We start from the raw sequence: 19,993 nt of genomic DNA on the forward strand, positions 1-19,993 counted from the left end.
TGCTGGTACCAGCCCTGGGGACAAGGGGATCCTCCCCTGCTGCCTTGTCCCCAGTGTCCCAGCCAAGGCCACAATGGCAGCAGTGCCCATTGCCCCAACTCCAGATTCCAGAGCCCTCCATTAGCTGCTCCAGTAATCCTACCTGCTATTTCAGTCCACACAATCATTTGTTGCCTTTTGTCCACACAATGTAAATGCCAAAATAAGCCACAAGTCAACATCAAAAAGCTGCAGCTGAGGAACTCCACAGCAACCTTGGGTCTCCTCCATCCACTCCTTACACAGAGAAAGCTGCAAGAAATTCCTGACTTCAAAAGCAATTAGTTACCTGGGGTTTACATTTTATATGCTTTTCCTACAAAGACTAGCTTGATTAAAGTTATTTTCCATTTACTAAGAAAAGCAAATATTTTAATATTTTAACAATTGTTTTGCTGCTTCTTTCAAAACAGAGTTAACATTCTTAAACACAAAATTTAGTTTCTTCCAATACAAATAAATTTACACATTTGGAAAATAAATCTGGTGTAGAGGCTACGAAGGAGTATAAATAACTTCCCCCAAGAGCTCTTTGCTAACAAATGCATACACAGAATTCTATCAGTGCTCTCCTCCCTCCCAGCTCTAAGCTGCTGCATTAACTATACAGCAAGGAAAGGCACACAGCAGTCAGGCTGATGTGCACAGAAATACTGATGGGCTACCGCTGATGGAATGGGATTTTTCCCCTTCAAAAAAAATGCCTTGTTCTTAGGTTGAAAATTATTCACCAAAGACTCTCAAATATTTCCCAACAAAATCATCAGCAGTTAAATAATTATCAATCCTAATCTACAACCTATAAAACACAGTCACACCACTTTACCACATCCTGAAATTAGAACTACTGATAGTTTTATATAAACAACTAAGCCCTCAATCGTGGGCATGATTTGTCACCAGGTTATGTGCCAAATATTTCTGCACTGAGTTGTGCAAGAACTCTTTTGTGCAGCAGAGGACACAATGGGATATTTATGCTGGTATAATGCATTTTGAAAGAGAAACAAATGTAATGTTTTAATCCATAAAACAAATTAACACAATGGGATTGATTATTCAGTAGAAATACAACATCCAGAGGCAAACCCAGAGACTTAAACTTGCATTATTTCTTAGATCTTTCTGAAACCTCAGGAGTGCTCCCCCTGAAGCACCAAGTCCCAACAGTGGCACACACACAAGTGGAAGATCCCAAGCCCACACCTAAACAAGTACTTCCTATGGCATCTCTCCATACTCTTTAAAACAGCTGGATTTTGTTCACAAACTAAGACAGGAGAGAAACATTTAAAATTTTAAGTGGCATCTTCTGATGTGTCAATTAAACTTTATTAGCAACATGAAAGACTAAGCTTCAGTTAAATGATATTTAGGTGACTTGAGCCATGCTGACACTCCTTCCCAGCAACTTTTATTGACAAAGGGCTTTTCTGCTGCCCTTACAGTGACACAGTAAAGTTCTGCAGGCCATGAGACATTGCAAAGATGCCAAATACATTTAAGCAATGTCTCAATCCCAGCTGATGCATCTCCCCTGGACTTCGCCAGGCCCCTTCCAAACCCCTTTCCCCAGGATCAGGTTTAGAGAAAGGGACCTTTTCAGCCCCAGGACTGTCTGTGCTGGAGCCAGGACCCCCCCTCTGGTACCAAGCACTGCCCATGACTAAGCTGGCAGCAGCAAGGAGAAGCTACAATGCACAAGGCTCAGCACCAGGGCGATTCCTCAGCCTGGCAATTCCTATTGTGTGGATTACTACAAACTCCCCCAGGCACCATTTTTAGCCACTGCTGGATTTCCTCCCCTCTCCCATCCCCCAGCCAGGCTCCAAACCTTGAAGTAACCTTGTTCTGTTCCCCCCCCCAGAGATAGCTCCATGCCTGAAACATAACCTCTAATCTTATTTTCTATTTCTAGCATACAATTCACGACCCTTATCCCAATTTTTTAAATTAAATATCCTCCACATTGCACACTCTGCTTCCGACAGTCAGGACAGTGCATGGAGTATGTCAGAATTTACAGCCATATGTTTCTTGTTGAGGACAATTTAACATTACTTTTAAGAGCATTAGAAACAATGGATTTATACGATATAGGTTTAAAGCTTTCTCTGGAAAAGATATTTAATACTACTGTCAGTACTCCACTGCAATGTAACAGCTTAATTTGTTGGAAGGTTTATCTATAGAACTTAAAATACCACAGATCTGCACTTCAGGGCAGTTTGCAATGCAGAGCATTAACTTCCAGCAATTATTCATACTTGAGAGACCATGGACATTAAGTTAAAGTCTTACAAATTACAGGGATTTGTTACAAAGCAAATCTCATCTGATACAATCTATTTATGAGAACTTTGCTTAAACTTGTTTGGGTTTTTGCAATGACAAAATATGTCATTTGTTTGCCATTGATCCTGTAACATTTGTTAAATAAAGCCAATTAAAAGTGGCTGCTGGACCAGACACCCACCCACCAGGCCACGATGGCAGTGGTCAAGATCTCCACTTTCAATTAATGACCACTATCCATAACCCTCTTTCATATTGTTACTAATTATACCTGTTCTGTACAGCTGCTGGGGCAAATGTTTTTCCATTAACAAATTCTCCCACAAAAGCACTTTGATACAGAACAGCTCCCAGAGGGATGAAAAAAGGTTCTTCTGTCTCAAAGTGCTGAAAAACAAGAAGTTTCCAGGATGCCTCCCAAGGCTGGAGGTTGCAGCCTGACATGGCCAGGCCCTCTTGGAGCTGCCAAGAGGAACAAGCACGTCTGGGTTTTCACCAACCACTCTGAGCACACCTCTGCCCACCCCAAAAAGAGGGATTTCAGTCCCAGAAATCACCCCAGGAGCAGGAGGGAGCACTGGGCACTGCTGAGCTGGGTCTGTGCTCACCCTGCACAGAGGGAACACCTCACTGACACTGAGGAGGAAAAGGGAATTCCCATGGACCCACACCCCAAAATATTTATAACACACCAAGATAGAAGCAAGTCTTTCAAAACAAGGCAAACTATACTGGTATGACTTGATTAATCAGAGAATTAACCAGCCTAGGATGCTAGCAGCAAAGAAATTGCCACAAGTACTTCACAAAATTACTTCCAAAATTATATTTCAGACATAATCAGTTACAGGACAACTTGACCACAGAAGTAAAATCAAGAAAGAGGAATAATCCTTGAACCATCACATTAGGTGCCATGACACAATATGTTATTTTTTTTACATATATACCTTATCAATGTGCTTGACAATCAATCTGGGTTGTTTCACACTGGTCGTTCTAGTAAATACCATCAGTTTGTTCCACTTCTCTCTCCCACTCTTTCAGCTTCCATCCTATTCTCAGCAGAGCATCATTTGAATTTCTTACCACTTCCACACACACTGAACAGTGTAAGTGGGAGGACAGCCTCCAGCAATTAAGGATAGAAGTAGATAAGTGGACACATACCAGATTCAAGAAAACCAAGTGTGAGAACTTTTTAAGGTAGCAAAGCTGGATTTTGGAATGGACTGAAAACCAGAGAAATTGTGAAGTCAAGAGTCACCTCATTAACACATTTATCCACCATTGGTATCATGAAACTAAAGTTATCAATGACAGGAGCAGTAACACCCAGGAGCAGCCCATGACATTCATTCCTAGGTGACTCCTGGGGGATAACAATCCTTTCTTTCCTTTTTTTTTTTTTTTTTAATAGATAAAATTACACTGTCAACATAAAGAAATACAAGTCAGGACTGCCTCATCCCTCAGCAAAAACATGATGTTATAAGCCCATATTTTGAATGGTAACTTCATTGAGTCTTAAGGGTCAACATTCAAAAACTTCTCTACCCCACCTCAAAATGAGGACTCAAAGCATCTTAAAAAACCTCACTGAGAGTCTCATGTCAATGAATGACAGCCACAAAAATTTATCATGCCACTAGGAAAATATGTGAAAATGTGTTTTCAAAAGGATACTGTTAGTCAAATGGAAAAAGAGTATCACAACAGCACAGTCCAATAACCCAGCTATTTCAAAATACTGAATTAATTAAGCATTTTATGGACACTGGAGTAATAAAATGCATAATTTAAAGAATTAATATAATATTGCTTGTCAATGTAAATATAAGTTAATTTTCCCACAGTCTCTGCCTTTACTATGAAAGGCACTGAAGCAATTCTAAGTCCTCATCGAGGACAGCATTAAAGTCTTTAATTTTTCAGCACTGTTTCCACTCCCATCTTTCATAAACTTGTGGGAACACAGCATAGGTGGTTTTAGTTATGGTAAGAATAATCTTCATTAGTCATAACAAATGAAACCCAAGTTGTACCAGAGTGAATCCATAAGTGGCACAATTTTAAAATCATTAATTCCTAGGGAAAGGGCTCCTGGAGCAGTGTCATTGATGCAGGCTGGAGCTGCATGCTGATCTGTGCCTTCATTTCCAATAAAGCATGCAGTGCACATTCAGCTAAGTCAAAACAACCCTTTCAACACACAGTCATTTATAGGGAACATTCAAATTACTAATGAACACATGAAAAGCTTTGAATCTCACTAAAAATTTAGCTTTTTTTTTTTTTTAAGCTTCTGAAAGAAAACCTGAGAACTATTTTTTGAAAAACAAGTATTTCACTTGGGGCACTGCAGCATCAGCAGGTCAGTCAGTCAGCGCTGGCAGCAATGCTGTTATCACTGTCCTGGAGCAGGGTGAAATGGACACTGAGCACCAGAGTGTCTGATGGTTTTCCTTGATATTTGGCAACACAGCCATTAACTAATGCTTAAAAATTAATTTAGCAATTGAATTTAAACTAGCAAGTACCTTGATATGATCTACAAGGATACCAACGGGATCTAGTAAACACTGTATTAGCCACTTGTGACTCTGCTGCCTGCCACAAACTTCCCTGGCACACCTGGCTGAGCTCACACAGCTTCCAGGGCAGCCTGGAGCCAGCTGGGGGGACACTGCACATCCACTCCCCTCAAGAAACACAGCAGGAATCTTCTATGTGAACACAGGTCTCAGATAAGGCATTCCCACACTCTGCTTCCCAGCCCCTCCAGCCCCACCGGAACCATCACACAGCAGTTATGGCTCAGCCAGGCTGATTTTGGACAAAACCCAATGCCCACACTCTTCCATAATCAATATTATGGAAACAACAACTTCCACAATGCCTCTGGAGAAGGTAAGTGAGATCATTATTTAGGAAAACTTCCTCCTTGCATCTGCTCTAAGATAAGCAGCACAGTAACAGAGCCCAGGGAACAATGAAGTGGTTGTGAAGAACCCTGCTGCTAAACCTTGACATCTAAGGCTTGAACTTCCACTGCAGATCTTTATTATATTCTCTATTCAATGATAACGCCCCTATCTCCACATTTTTCCCCCATTAGGCAGGATCTGACAAAAACCTGAACTTATGTGTCTGTCCTGGGTTGCAGTGTAGGATGTACACAAAGTATTTATTCTATCACCATCTTCATGAACTGTTGAAACCAGGTGGGCTAGTGTTTTCCCAAGCCCCCTGCCTCTTCTGCTAATGGCCTTTGGGGTGTCTTCTGCTAATGGCCCATTAACGCCTGGCCCATGAGTCACAGGTAACTCCCTCCAGGGGTTATCTCTGTTTAATGGGCCATCAAGGACCCACTTCACAACTCATCATCCCATTGTGAGATGCTCTACCCAGGGGGAGGAGCCAAGCATTCTCACCTGGATATAAGCTGGGATTTGAGACAGTGCAAGCAGCACTTACCCACTGGATTCCCAGAGAAGCAGAGCTCCCAGACCTTTCTACAGGATCACTGCTTCAGGAAGAGCACCTCACCTGGACTGCTTCCACCATCCTGCTCAGGTTGTATTCTGACTCTGTCAGTGATCCTTTGTGCTATTGCATTTATTTTATTTTTACCTTTTTACCTTTCTTTTTATTAAATTATATCTCTGACTTGGAGCCTCTCATTCGTTTTGCTTTCAAACCACAACAGTGTCCTGTGCCCCTGAGTTACTGATGGCAGCAGAAAGTGCCAATGGCTACAGCACAACCAAACAAAACAGCAAATGCTTCTGCAGGAGGATTTCCATCCACTCCTGCTCCCCACAGTGCCAGATGGGAAAAAACAGGGAACTGTATTCCCACTCTACCAATACTGCTTCCTTCTACAGCTCTGTAAAGACTTTGCTCTGCTGGTAGAATTATTCTGTTAGACAATACAGTATCTATATTCTGCATAAGTCCACATTTCTTATCTGTAGAAACCTCTCAGGGAACACTATAATCCATAAACACAAGAGATGCCATATTTATTTTCTGCATTTCTATTACAACATGAAGTCTGTAGTTTTCTGCAAATTCTGAACACTAAAAATATATCCTAATTTCTTGCTTCCAATTCAGATACAGTGATCTATTTTCCATTTATTTTCCCTACTTTTAGATTAACTCCAGCCAGCTTAAACCCCACACTATTAGACGAGCATCTCTACTACACACTGAGGTATTTATAGATTTGGTTTTATCCACAGCAATAGAAAATATGGATTTCCTGCACGTACCTAACAATGCCTGTTACGTGCACACCACACGCGGCATGTTCTCCCTACTGAAGGAGTTGAATTTCAATGAGACATTTTCTCAAAAATTCAAGTCTATAAATAAATAAAATAATTACCTTCCCTCAAAGCATCCAGTAACACTCTGCAGCTGGAGCAGGCCATATCACTTTGTGTATTTATTTTATTAGGAACAATGTGTTCTAAAGACAGAACTGGGACTAATCACAATCAGAGTATTATTGGATACATGGAGGGGTTTTATCCTCTGCTGCCACTTGCGCATTTACACGAAGCAAGGAGAGCTGAAGCAGTGCTTTAGCTGCCTCAGGGACACTAACTCTCCCCAAGCTGAAGAACAACAACAGGAAATCTTTTGCATTTTCAGCACCGCAGATTCCTTTCCCCATCTTTCAGCTAACATTCCAATCCTCACTGTGTAACACATACAATCAGGAAAGTTTTATATGGGAATTAAAGTCTAAAGCAGGAAAAAAAGAGTAAAACTCTTAAGTAAGAACAAAAATAATCGCAGGGGAAAAGGAGAGTGACTGGACACAGCAGCATAAAAAATGAGAGGATTCTGTGCCTGGCAATGAAATTGATGGGGTTTTTTACAGCATATCAATATGACAGTATTCAAAATTAAGATGGAACTATATTTTAGGGCTCTCAAATGCTATTAGTGAGGCATCCTGCTGCTTTCTGAGTTGTTGCATACCTACCAGCAAATCACTTTAAACAGCAATCACATGTAGAATAGAACCTCAGCTCCTCTTACAGCTAATGTTTTATTCTCTGTCTGAAACAGAAAATTGTTCCATGGACTGCTTTTTATATTTTTCAGGTGATTATGCTGGCATTTCTTTGCCTCTGAAGCTGAAACACACACACTGTTTAGGAGTCATTTCTTTGTCCACACTCAGGTCAAAACAATGGATTTTTAACTATTTCAATGTTACATTAAGCAATCTCTACTTGTAAGCACTTAGAAGATAACTACTCAAGAAAAAGCATCAGTGAAAAAATCTTGTGGCATTGAGGTTTTTACCACATACTAGTGTTGTAAATACCTGATTTACCCTAATCTGAATTCACAGAATGGTTTGGGTTGGGAGAACCTTAAAGCCCATCTCATCCCACTCCTGCCCTGGGTAAGGACACCTTCCACTATCCCAGTTATTCCTGGTTATTCCAAGGGCCCATCCAACCTGGCCTTGGACATGTCCAGGGATGGGGCAGCCACAGCTTTTCTGAGCACCCTGTGCCAGGGCCTCTGCACCCTCAGAGGAAAATTTCCTACTAATATTTAATCTAAATTTACTCTCCCTCAGCCAAGGCATTCTCCCTGTCATATCATTACATGCTCTTGTGAAAAGTGACAGATTTAAGCTTGTGATTCATAAAGGAAAGGGGTTTTTACCTAATATTTGCAATTCTAAAACATTACATTGAATAGTTCTCAATTACTTATTGAGTTCACGACTATGAGCAGTTGCTTTGCTATGTTTCTTACTACAGACTCTCATATTTAACAAAACCTAACATTTTGAACCAAGAAAAGAAAACAAAAAATGGAGAAGCATTACAGTGTAAGTGCAAGGAAGCCACAAGTACCTGCTACACAACCTTCAGCTTACCACCAGTCCAGGGATGAGGCAGATTCTTCCATAAGGAAGAACATGAAGCAACAGCTTTAGGAAAAAAATCATTTCACCAGTGAAAACAAAAACCAGTTCTTCCCTTCACTACAACCTCAACTACAAAGCATCTCTTTTGAAGTATTAGTCCTTTAAATGCTGGTTCTTACCAAAGAGGAACACAACATCTGACCTGCTGTGCTGGAATATCCAACAGTTAAGACAAAGGCATCTTATACCTGAGGACATACACTAACACATGTAAGTCAATTTAGCAAGTGTTTACCTCCTCTGAGGGTTATTCTACAGCTGCAATTACCATTCCCTGCTTTTTATTTTCAGAATATATTAAGTGGGTACTCTGATCACCAGGTTTGGACTGTTTCAGAGAGGAACCCACCATCCTTTGGCCAAAATCCTCCCTGCCTGTGACAGTGTAAGGTCAGGGAAAGCCAATGAACCACAGCACTCAGGTCAGTGATGTGATGTAAAAGGAGAAATTTTAAAAAGCCATTAACACAAATCCTTAGCGACAGCTAAATAAGGGATTTTAAGTCCACTAAGGCAACAGTGCTTTGAGGCATAATGAGGCTTTTCACATGCTACCGAGCACAATAATCAATATTCACACACAGCTACTTGCATTTTTGCCTCAAGTCTACTGTTCCAAATTATACCAGTTAAACTTTGCTCACACAGAATTCATTTTAGAGAAAAATATTTGGCATAGACACAGCATGTAAGATGCCCTGCCTTCATATTAGAATTTACTCTTCAACACACTGAACATCTGACTCCAAACACAGCACACCTTCATAGGAACACTCGTGATTATGAAGACTGGATCACTTACAAAGCTTTAAGTTAAAAGGAAAAGGACCATTATTATGTAGTGTAGAAAATTCCATAAACTATACCTACCCTTGCTTGTCTTGGTCTTTCATTTAGTGTGCAGCAAAATACAATCAACACAGCAGAGAGGAGAACTCATGCTCTAGATCAGAATACATCAAACAGCATATATAAAGGAGACAATATATTACCTCCCTGAAACCAAATTTTTGGAAAGAAGCTGCCTCATCTGTCCTACAACAATTTCAGAACAAAATACAGATATAGCTTTTTAGCAGAAAGCAACTGACTGAAATACCTAATTTTCTCCTGTTTCAGAACACAACTTAAAATACCAGTAACAACATATTGCGCCAGGCAGAGAAAAGCACCCACTGGCTGCAATGTGAAGCTGAAAAAAAAAAAAGCCCATAAAAACGTGGCTACCTCAGGAAAAAGAACAAATGACAACATTAAGCCAAATGTTGTGAGTCATAAAACCAGCAGTAGTCTTCTTCATCTCCCACACTGCACAAAGTTAAGGCCATGAAGGCCTTTCAAGTGAAACACAACAAAAGATGCTGAAACACAAGAGAAGGGAGTCCAGACAGACATTTCCATCAATAATCCCCCTAAGTGCAAGGGAATAATGAATAAGAGTTTAAGGATAGAGGAACTTGAAGAACATGCCAACCTACAGACATGTCCCTAGAAACTGACCTGAGAAGCTTAGTTTAAAAACCACTGCCAATTGTCACAAAACCCCCATCAATGGCACAAGCAACAAAATGTGTTTTAGAACTAGTTAAACTTATAGATTGTACATTTAAATCCAGAGGAACTCCTGAGCCCTGCCCTCTGCTACCCTGAGCCACAGCAATTCCCACACTGTGTTCACCTAACATATCTGACCAAAGAACACCCTTCAGGAATGTGCCCAAACACACAGCTACCATCTGAGACCTGAATCAGCTCCTGTGATCTGACAGTGATCTGATGATCACTGTGATATGGAAAAGGAGGGCACACACAGAAGAGCTTCATCTTCTAACCCATGTTCAGCAGAAGCACAAGTACAGAGCAAACCATGGTCTGTTTTTCATTTGTCTGACTGTATCAGACAATCCCAATCGAACCTCCTACAACCCAACCATTCCAGAAACTAAGATTGGAAAAAAAAAACAAACAAAAAACAAACAAACCAAACAAGCTCTTTTCCTGCTGCATCTTCAAAGGAAGAAAATGCACTTTACAAAAAAAAAATATTTCCCTAAATCTTGTGTGTCAACTACAGATTTAATCTATCATACCAATTCATCACCACAAAAATGTAACATTCCTATACAAAAACAAAAAAATGTATCATTAGTGGTTTTCAACAGATTTCATATCCAGAAACATCTGCAGAGCAATGGATTCACTCAACCAGTCCAGGAACTTTTCTAACCACTAAACCAAGCAACAGATTTACTTGAAAATAGCACAGGTCAGATGTACCACTTTTCCACAAGGAAAAAGCTCTAAGTGCACTTGACCAGACACTGCCAAACCAGACCATATATACTGTCCCACAACCCAGCCTTTGGTCTTAAAACTGAAATAGTCATTTATGTGAAAGACAACATTTAAATTAGGGTTGATAACTTGAATCTGTAGAATATCTTTGCCAAGAAGAAGGTGTGAACATGTCTGTGTTAAATTCATGGCCAAATTTTATATAAAATTTGCTAATTATCAAAGTTATTTTGTAATACCTGCCTAAAACTTTACAATGTTTCCTCCTCTTGGGGCCTGGAATGAGGTCAAAGTGCTGAATTTAACATCACAATTTATTGCCCTGGAAATTATTGCAATGTTTACACAAAGAAGTTTATTATGAGATCTAATAGGATTGCTCAAAAAAAAAAAGTTTTCCTTCTCCTTCTGAAAGCAATACAAGACAGACAGAAAGACTCTTCTGAGTAAGGATTTTTCCATCATTTTAATACAGAACCAAGTATATTCCCAAAAGCAGAATATTGCTATGACATGCTCTGTTTTTCAGGGTTTGGTTCTAATAACTGGCATTTCCTTCCAGGACTCCATGCAATTTTCAGCAGCATGAAACAAAAAATAAGCCACAGAATCAGAAGTTCACGTACACTTGCATTATTTTAGGAAATTTCATTTTTAGCTGACCTACCCTGCTCTTCTATACATAAACGTCAGCAGCTTCTCTTTCAAAACAGCCAAAACAAGTGTAACACTACCAAAGCCTTAGTCTTGTTTGTATCAGAAGATGTGCATCTGTTTACACTGGTGGAAGGACAATTTATTTGTACTGCACTAGGAGTTACTAAAGCACACCCAGTTTGCCTCTCTGTACGTAAAGAACTTCCAAGTACCCACTCACAGCTCTGCTCTCCTGCCAACAACAGCAGTCTTGGTTTCATCTGCACCTCTCACAACTGAATTCAGTAAAACAAAATTCTCATCATTACCCAGTTTCTTCATTCTCTTTTGTTTATTTAATACATTAAAGGTTTTAGTTTTTCCTAAAGAATACACGTATATTTAGCAGAACACCTATTTTTCATCATCATATAGAAGGTTTTGATTGCATCAGTTGCTTGCAAATGCTCATCTCATATAGCAAAAAGGGTTGATCTTATTACCTTCTTATTTAAATATTTGCAAGCTGTGTTGCTCTGCTGAAAAAACACAAATACCTAACTATGTCTTTGGTAAGAGTCTAAATAAAGTTTATTCTGCAGCCCAGAAACATGCTCTGATGGAGCAGGACTCTGTAACAATATTTTTGAAGTTTTAGTTATTCTGCACCACCTGGCCTTAACTCCTGCTTGGGCCAAGAACTGCAGACCACGCAACACAAGCAGTACTGGCTACTCTCCCCTCCCATCAAGTATCTTCTCTCCTCAGGATCTTTCCATCTTTTACAAAACACAGGGGCCTCTAACAAATTATGAACACCTGCATCCATTTTTATTTGCATTTGACAAACATGGTTTCTTCTGAGTGTTTGTAGATGGCAAACTCATCCTATACTGAAGTTCCCCTGAGGAAGAACATACAGAACTGGAAAAATAACATTTTTAGGTACCCTCTTCCTCCTTGTATTCTTCCTCCTTCCACATAATACAATACCATCTGGTGCAAGACTGGTAAATAGCACTCTGAGAAACATTTTGAAATACTCACCAGAAAGAGGTTATGTTCCCCAAATCTTTAGGAGTCTGGCACAGAATTACATTACCCACTGTGATCCTTCCCCTGGGATTTCCCCAGTCCTTTACTGCACCTGTGAGGATGCAGACACCAGGAGAGTCTTTCAAGAAGAGGAGTGTTTCTGTGTGTGTCCTTCCCAAGCACTACAGCTCTCTCTGCTTTTCAGCATTTTTGTTACATCATATAAAAAGAATATCTGGCTTCTTCAAGATGAGATTGCCAGCTTCAAATATTTGTAAGGAACTTTAAAAAATATTACCTTGTACTTAGACTCTTAGGAAAAGATCTCCAGATTTTCCTGGAATGTGAGCTGCAGACATTCAGGTGCTTTATCTTTCTCCAGGGAAGTTCTTGTGCTTGGACTCAGAGTGTTCCCAGGTACACAGCCAACTTCTGTAATATGTACAGAAGAGCAGGAAGTTCAACTTTCATTAAAAAATACCTAGGAACGTTGCCCTGAATATCCTGGTATGAGACAAATCATGTGGACACACTTCAAAGGATCTAATTTTACCCCAGTAAATCCAGAGGAATTCCCAACACCATCCAGAAACTCACAAACATACCAGTTATGACAGTCAGGTAATCCATTTGGGAAACTAAAAACACTCATTTACTGACAGGATTAGATATAAATTTCATTAGTAGACAACTCTCACATGAATGAGTGACACTACAGATGCCTGTGGAGAAATGGAAAAAAGTTCTATCATGGTCCCTTCTTCCTGCTTTTCTCTACAACTCATTCTATACACAGCTTTAGAGTTCCCAAAATGTGTTAAAAAAAAGCATTAAAGAAACAAAGATCAATATTGTTATTTATATCAAGGGAAACAAACTTTCCTTTACATTCAGAAGCTGTTTAGGTTGAGGAGATTTATTCTGTTCCCAGATTGCAGAGTACACAACACAGAGTACGAGGAATTTTCTATAATTGGACAGTACTATTTAAATGTCAACTTCGAGTGCACAACTAAACAAGAGTCACACCTAAAATACTGCTATTAAACAGCCAGTTGACATGTTCCCTAACAGCATTCTAACCAGCATATAGGTAGTATCAGGAAAGAACAAAAATAGAATATCTCAATATGAGGAGTGACTGACAGGGTGGTGGAAGAATTTTCCTGTTGAAATTTTCCAAAGAATCTGTCTTTTCAAATGCTGTTGTACAGAAATGCTTATCAGAAAATGTTAATGCCTGACAAGTACCCCACTGTATGACTTGATAAACCAAAACAAAGTCCTGCTTACCCCAAACCCCCAATCACTTGAAAAAGCAGAAAACTGTTAGGAAAGCCAGCAACAAAAGACCACAAAGGAGGAACAATGAAAACCTTGCCAGCCTAAACCAGAAAATACTCATCAGATATTTCAGGGAGAAAATGTTATTAAAAACATAAGCAGGAATTTCCGGTCACTCCTGGTCACAGTTTAGGGAGGTATTGTAAAGATCTTTCCTAAAGCATTATTTTGTCTGATGTGACCCTAACAGTAAAACATGGGCAGTTACTCTACAGCAATTTTTTTTTTTAAGTTTTTGGGTTGCTTTTCAGCTAATACAGCAAAAAGTCTATCTACCAGTGCTATTGTTCTCCTGTGTGGGCTTTCCTTAGAAGGAAGAATATTTATTTCCTCAGTGAAAATGGTTCTTCAAAGCCAAGTCCTAGAATATCACACTTCCAACTTGAGTTGGATAAGCTGCCGTATGTTATTACCAGACTGAAGCCAATTTGCCATCGATGGAATGCAGTATCACAGCTGGGGAAATGCCTGGCGTGCTGCACAGCCTCTCAAAGATGCCTGAAAGCCTCACAAAGCCCCAGCTACTCCCACCTCAGACTCACCCATACACCCACAGACATCCCAGGACTCCCCCAGCTGTACCTGGAGCCCACTGCACAACCCTTGTCAGCCTTTTCTGTCATTCTTCAAAGCTTGACCAGCATTTCCAAACCTTCTACTCTGCTTTTTCTCACACACAACTCATTCCTTTTCCTCTTACTCCAAAGTGCTCCAGCCTGAATCCCTGGAGGTTGGTTTGCCTCGTGTAAAGCTTGTGACCTTAACAGAATCACACAGATCAATTCCCTAAAATTTATCTTAAGTAACCAACACACTACTCCATTAATTACAGCAGGGTAAGACAAGATTGATATTCCAAGACCACAGTTCTCAAAACAATTTGTCTTGTCACATTAGAGCTCTTCAAAATGAAACACACCTCATTACCACCAAAATTATAATTCTGAAGTTTATTTTTTTTTTCTCCTTGTTTTAGTCACTGTTTTGACAAAATTCAAGGACTGGACTAAACCAGTTTATCCACAGAACACTACAAGACTGGAATCCTATCACACCAAACTGGCAATTAACCTGCAAAGCAGAATTTGTGAATGGAATGTGTCCTATTCCTCCACACACACCTGAAGTGTTTCTTTGATGGCTGAAAGAAAATGTCTAAACAGCTCCGGATGTAAAACTGTCTTGAGGTACATAAACAGCAGAAGAGAAGAAACACAAGGCCAAGGGCACAACAAACACAACTTCAAGCTTCTTCTCAGTGAGTCTGGAACCCATCTTTAACATATTCTACTTAATTTTCAAAATATTTTTTCATCCTACAAATAAGATTTTACAGGTATCAAGACACATGACCTCCCATGGTTTAGATCCACAGTCCCCATTAAGTTTCCAGCACATACAAAATCCAGACAGAACCTGGAAGGTGCCATGGCCCAGGAGCACAAGGATTGCCTGCAGCACATGCCCATCACTTGTTGCCCAAAGGCCTGGGAAGGTCATCCAGGCACATCACCAGGCTCTAGGAGCAGCAGACCAATTGCAACACAGATTCTTGTCAAGCACAGCAGCGCTAGCTGCCCTCAGAGCCAGCCCCAGCACAAGGCCCTGTGATGAGGTTACCCAAACTGCTGGAAATGTCATCTTTCATGTATGACATAAACCCCTTTTGTAGCTACTAACAATACCCTGGCATTGTCTGTAACACGTAGGTGTTGCACTGGCTAACACCTAATCCCAGTAATAACATTCTATCTACCTACAATCACAAGAAAATACTCATTCTCAGCCCCGACTGGTTCTGCAGCACAGCAGCAAGGCTCCCAAGAGCTGCCCCACTCCAGCAAGTTCTGTATCTCCTCGTGCAGTTATCTGTTTGCACTAATCAGACACTTCTCTAAAACTCTAGAAACACCTTGAGATTACTGGGAATAAAGCAGCTCTTTTCATACAGCACAATTAGTCATATCAGCAGTGATAGCTATTTTGAGCAGCACCCATTAATCACTATCATTAGCAGGATTTTTGGTGTACCAGCATTCATTGTACCAAGAACAAGTCTTTTCCTATTACAGTACTACCACAGTAAACAAAACCAGCAGCACAGTTTCTCTTGACACAATCCTGTTTTGAGTAAGGCAAGTGGCAGCACTTTAAACCTGACACTGACAGTCATTTTAAGAAAAGCTTACTTAGGACAGAAAAATCCAATTGTTCTGCTGCAAAGAAAAACCCGCCGTCATTTGTATGCTGGGGAGAAGGGGTGTTGAAAAATAATAAGTAGTGGGAAGAAGTTGGGAATAAAGATCTCAAGCTGCAGACAGCACACCCTCAGAAAAATAAGACGCCAGTGACCAAACCCAAACTGATGCCCAAGGAGCAGAAGAAACCTAGAGTTCACTTTTAAACATCAGTAGCATATATTTGCCTTATTACATTTTATGAGGGATTATTTACGTGTTAGCCAAATTTCAGAGTCTCAGAATAGACTTTCATCTGGAAAAATATTCCCCACACGCATTATTTCTGGTTCCCTAACCACCCTGAGCAGCTCCTGATGCAGAATGAGAAAGGCCAGCAAAAGCATTCCTGCCTTACCCCACCGAGGAAGCAGCACCACAAGATGCCCGGAAAGCAGCAGCTCTGAGCTGAGACCAGCCTGGCTCCTCCAAGGACCAGAACATGTACATTAACCTGAAACACACCTTCACACCAACCATAGCTTAAACACTTAGAAAGCTCAGCTGGGAAGGAAAGAACAGAAAATGCAGGAAGAAAGAAAAGCCTTCTGCAAGTCTTGAACTCGGAAAACTCATCATTCTTTACAGAAGAGTCCAGCTTTATCTTCTGTAGAAACATTGCCTCGTTGAAGACCCAAGCCAAGTGCAAAATCATGTTGTGCCAATGATCCACAAACAGCACTTGTGCACATCCTAAAATGGGCCAGCACTGCTGATCCCATGAGCTGCATACCAAAACCTTCATGCAGCCAGGAGCCACACAACACATACCACACACCTCAGAGAGCTGAGGGAGGGGGAGCTTCAGCCGCCTGTGTCCACAGAAAACAAAAACAGTTCCTCAAGTGCACCCACCACCTCTTTGCCAACAGCAATGGGCTGAGGAAACAGAAACATCCAGCAACAATAGCTTAAAGTGCTCAAGGTGTAGATGTGAGATTGTCCAACAGCCGCCCAGGCAGACGGGGATGCAGTCAGTGCCATTTTGGGAGCCAAGCCCCAGCCCTGCACCAGCTGCGGGTGTCCCCAGAGCCACCCGGTGAGACACTCCGAGTTTATTGCAGCCACACACCGCCGAGGTATGGCCACTCTTCACAACACCCAGACATCTGTCCTCTATAAAAACAGTAATGACAATACTAACGGCCAATTTATACCTGTAACCGGGTTTATAATCTCACGTAAAACAAACAAATAAGACCTTCTGACTGCTTTCAAGTTCCTAAGCCGACATTCACCCGACAAATACATACCGCTACCCTTTCCTCTCCACTCAAACCAATAAAACCCCTCAAGCAGGGAGAAGCAGGGGAACATTACTAAAGTTTTAAGCTACAGCCCAAAATGCGTTACCCTCTTTAGGTGGCAGCTACCACATGCACACAACATAAGGCTCGGCAACAACGAGCGGCACTTGCAGCTCGCATCAGGTGAACGATCCGCGGGCAGCCCCTGCAGCGGCCGGGGCCGGAGCTGCCCGCAGGCCGCGGGGCGGGGGGCGCGGAGGGGCCCGGGGGCCCCGAGCCCAGCCGGGCTTTGGGCGGCGCCGCTGCCCGGGGAGCTCCGGCCGGCGCCGCCCGGGAGAGGCCGCGCGGCGGGGCCGCCCCAGCGCCGGGGGCCGGCGGGGCCGGGCCGGGCGGGCGCCCCGGGTCACCGCGGAGCGGGAAGGTGCGCAGGAATTCCCGCAGGCGCAGTCCCGGCCCCGCCGCGCTGCCCGGGCTGCCCGCACACGGGTCACGGGGGGGGAGGGGGGGCGGCCGCAGCCGCGACACCGCCCCGGGCTGCCCCCGACACCGCCCCGGGCTGCCCCCGCCGCCACGGCCGGCCCGGCCCGGCCCCGCCGGGGCACCGCGGCCACGGTCCCGGGCGCCGCCGCCTCGCCTCCCCCCGGCCGTGCCCCCCCCCGGCCCCAGCCCTCGCCGGCGCCTCCCGAGCGGCCCAGGGGCTGCCCCGGGCGCTGCCGCCCTCCGCGCCGCGTCCCCCCGGTGCCGCCCGCGGGCGCCGCCAGCCCGGTGCCCGCACGGCCGGGCCCGAGGGCCGCGCTGCGGGGCGCGGGCGGGGCCGGGCCGGGCCGCGGCGCTCGGCGGGGTCGGCGCGGCGCTCACTCACCTGCCCGCGACAGCCCCGGGCCCCGCGCCGAGCGCTCCGGAAACGGCGGCGGCTCCGCCGGGGCCGGGGAGGGGCCGGCGAGGGGCGGGCGGAGCCGCGAGTGACAGCGGGAAGGGGCGGCGGGAGCGGGCGGGCGGGGACGGGAGCGGAGCGGGGACGCGGCGGCCGCAGCGCGGGGTCCGGGCGGGGACACGGAGCGCCCGGAGCGGCCCGGGGGGCGGGCACGGGGCCTGAGGGGCGGCCCGGCGGCCCAGGGAGGGAGAAGGGGGTGAATTAATCAGTGAATATTTTATACGAGCTCTAAATTGTGAGGGTTCTCCCTCTATTGTTTTGGGGTCAGATGCAGTGTCCCGATCCGGGAGAGCTGTTCGGGATCGCCGGCGGCACTTGCAGAGTTCTGTATTCCTTTTCTGTCCAAAGTCACTTGCTGAACAAACTGCAGGATTCAACACCGGTGTTCAATGCATTTATTTCGGAATTAAGTAAAATGCACAAACACCATACTAAACTGATCCCTTTGACATAATTGTCACGGTGCTACCAGATTTAGGAATTGTTCAAAAATAGGCCTGGTCTAGGATGTGAGTTTAAACTGGTTTCATATCATTTCTCAGGCTTAATGCAGGTTTTATACAGAAAAGTTTGCTGTACAAAATGATGTACTTTCAAATCCTATTTCTTCAGAAAGAGCCTCTGTTAATCCTGTCTTCCTTAGTAGAAAGTGATTGCTTTTTATTTCTATGACTTATTTAGAATCTTACATTCTAAATGGAACAAGCATTTAATGTACAGAAATGTCTAGAAAAGATAGAAAATAAGGTAATGTGTTGTAGTAGGAGAGTAGTTAAAAATTGTTGAAATACATGTAAGCAAAAATTTTGCCTACAAGGCTCAGCATTCAATCATCTGGGTCTAATCCCCCCCAAAAAAAACCCCAAACCCACACACTTGGATATGATACTCATTAAGTGAAAATTACAGTAATTTCAGAAATTACTAATCAGAAAACTCTGTGGGAAGAAGTGAAATTGTCAATTTATTGGACACCTTCTAGCCACGAGCTAGAAAAAGTCCACAAGCAGTGTCTGCGGGGAGCTGCCTGGGAGCAATCTGTGGCTTTGTTTCCTTCTCCAGAACAGATGGTTGCTGGCAGACCCGGCTTCTCATCAGTGTCTTCCCTCTGAACTCTTCTGATTCTTGCATATCTACTAAGCATGTCTCTTCCTAGTAAATTTAGTCCTCAAATTAAGAGATACCTGGGAAATACTTGGAAAGACACAAGGGAACAGAAGGCTGTCATATTGTTGGCTCCTTCAAGAGAGAGAGAGGTGTTGAGTATTCTTTGTAGTGGAGGAGTACAATAAACGGCTGGAGATGGTAATTTTTTACTTTTTTTTTCTGCTTTTAACCAAATGGTTGGCAAAACATTGATTTTGAAAAAAGATAAAAAGACTGATGAGGTTTCAACAAGGTTTTGTTTGAAAGAAGGTATAGCTATGAAATGGAAAAACCGAGTGTAAAGGAAGTCAAAAGAAGCTGAAGAGGAAGAGAAAGAGAAAATAAAATACTGGGATGAATTTTCCTTCCTTCCAGGACAGATATTGAGGCAAGACCTAAAAGTAATCTAAAAAAATCTCACAAAATGCCTCCTGGTTTTTTTTCGTTTAGTGTTGTTTTGCTTAGGAATGAAGAGGGAGATATTAACCCACACAAACAGACATGTATTTTCAGGGATGCTTGTATTTGCTGGCTGTGGGGAGCAGGGTGGCCCATGTGGAGCAGCTCTTGAGCAGCTCAAGTGTTGGTGCTGTGGCTGTGTCAATATGAGCAGTGCCCGGCTGCTGCAGGACACAAACCCCAGGAGCTGCTGAGGCAAACCCTGCACTCTCACTTGCCTGTGCTGCCCGGCCCAGAGCAAGCCTGGGCTCTGCTGAGCTCTTGTTACCTGTTCTGCTCTCCAGGGCCCCTCTCATCTCCCAGCCACGTCCCCTGCAGTTCCTGGCCATCTGAAGAGTGTCCTGCTCCTTACAGGACACAG

General features: G+C 43.1%; 1 protein-coding gene across 2 annotated transcripts in view; it reads right to left on the bottom strand.

Moving 5' to 3' along the window:
- Positions 1-18,114, bottom strand: part of GARRE1 (granule associated Rac and RHOG effector 1) — a 60,553-nt gene extending 42,439 nt beyond the window's left edge. The window contains exons 1-2 of one of the 2 annotated variants that reach the window (XM_083870532.1): positions 17,956-18,114; positions 12,564-12,697 (exon numbers count right to left, since the gene is read on the bottom strand). The gene's annotated coding sequence lies outside the window, so the exon portion shown is untranslated. The remainder of the gene's footprint in view (positions 1-12,563; positions 12,698-17,955) is intronic. The other variant, XM_083870531.1, reaches the window with a different exon arrangement.
- Between the last annotated feature and the right edge of the window lie 1,879 nt (positions 18,115-19,993).

Source organism: Zosterops lateralis, assembly GCF_965231275.1.
Source record: "Zosterops lateralis genome assembly, chromosome: 12".
Classification (NCBI taxonomy): Eukaryota; Metazoa; Chordata; class Aves; order Passeriformes; family Zosteropidae; genus Zosterops; species Zosterops lateralis.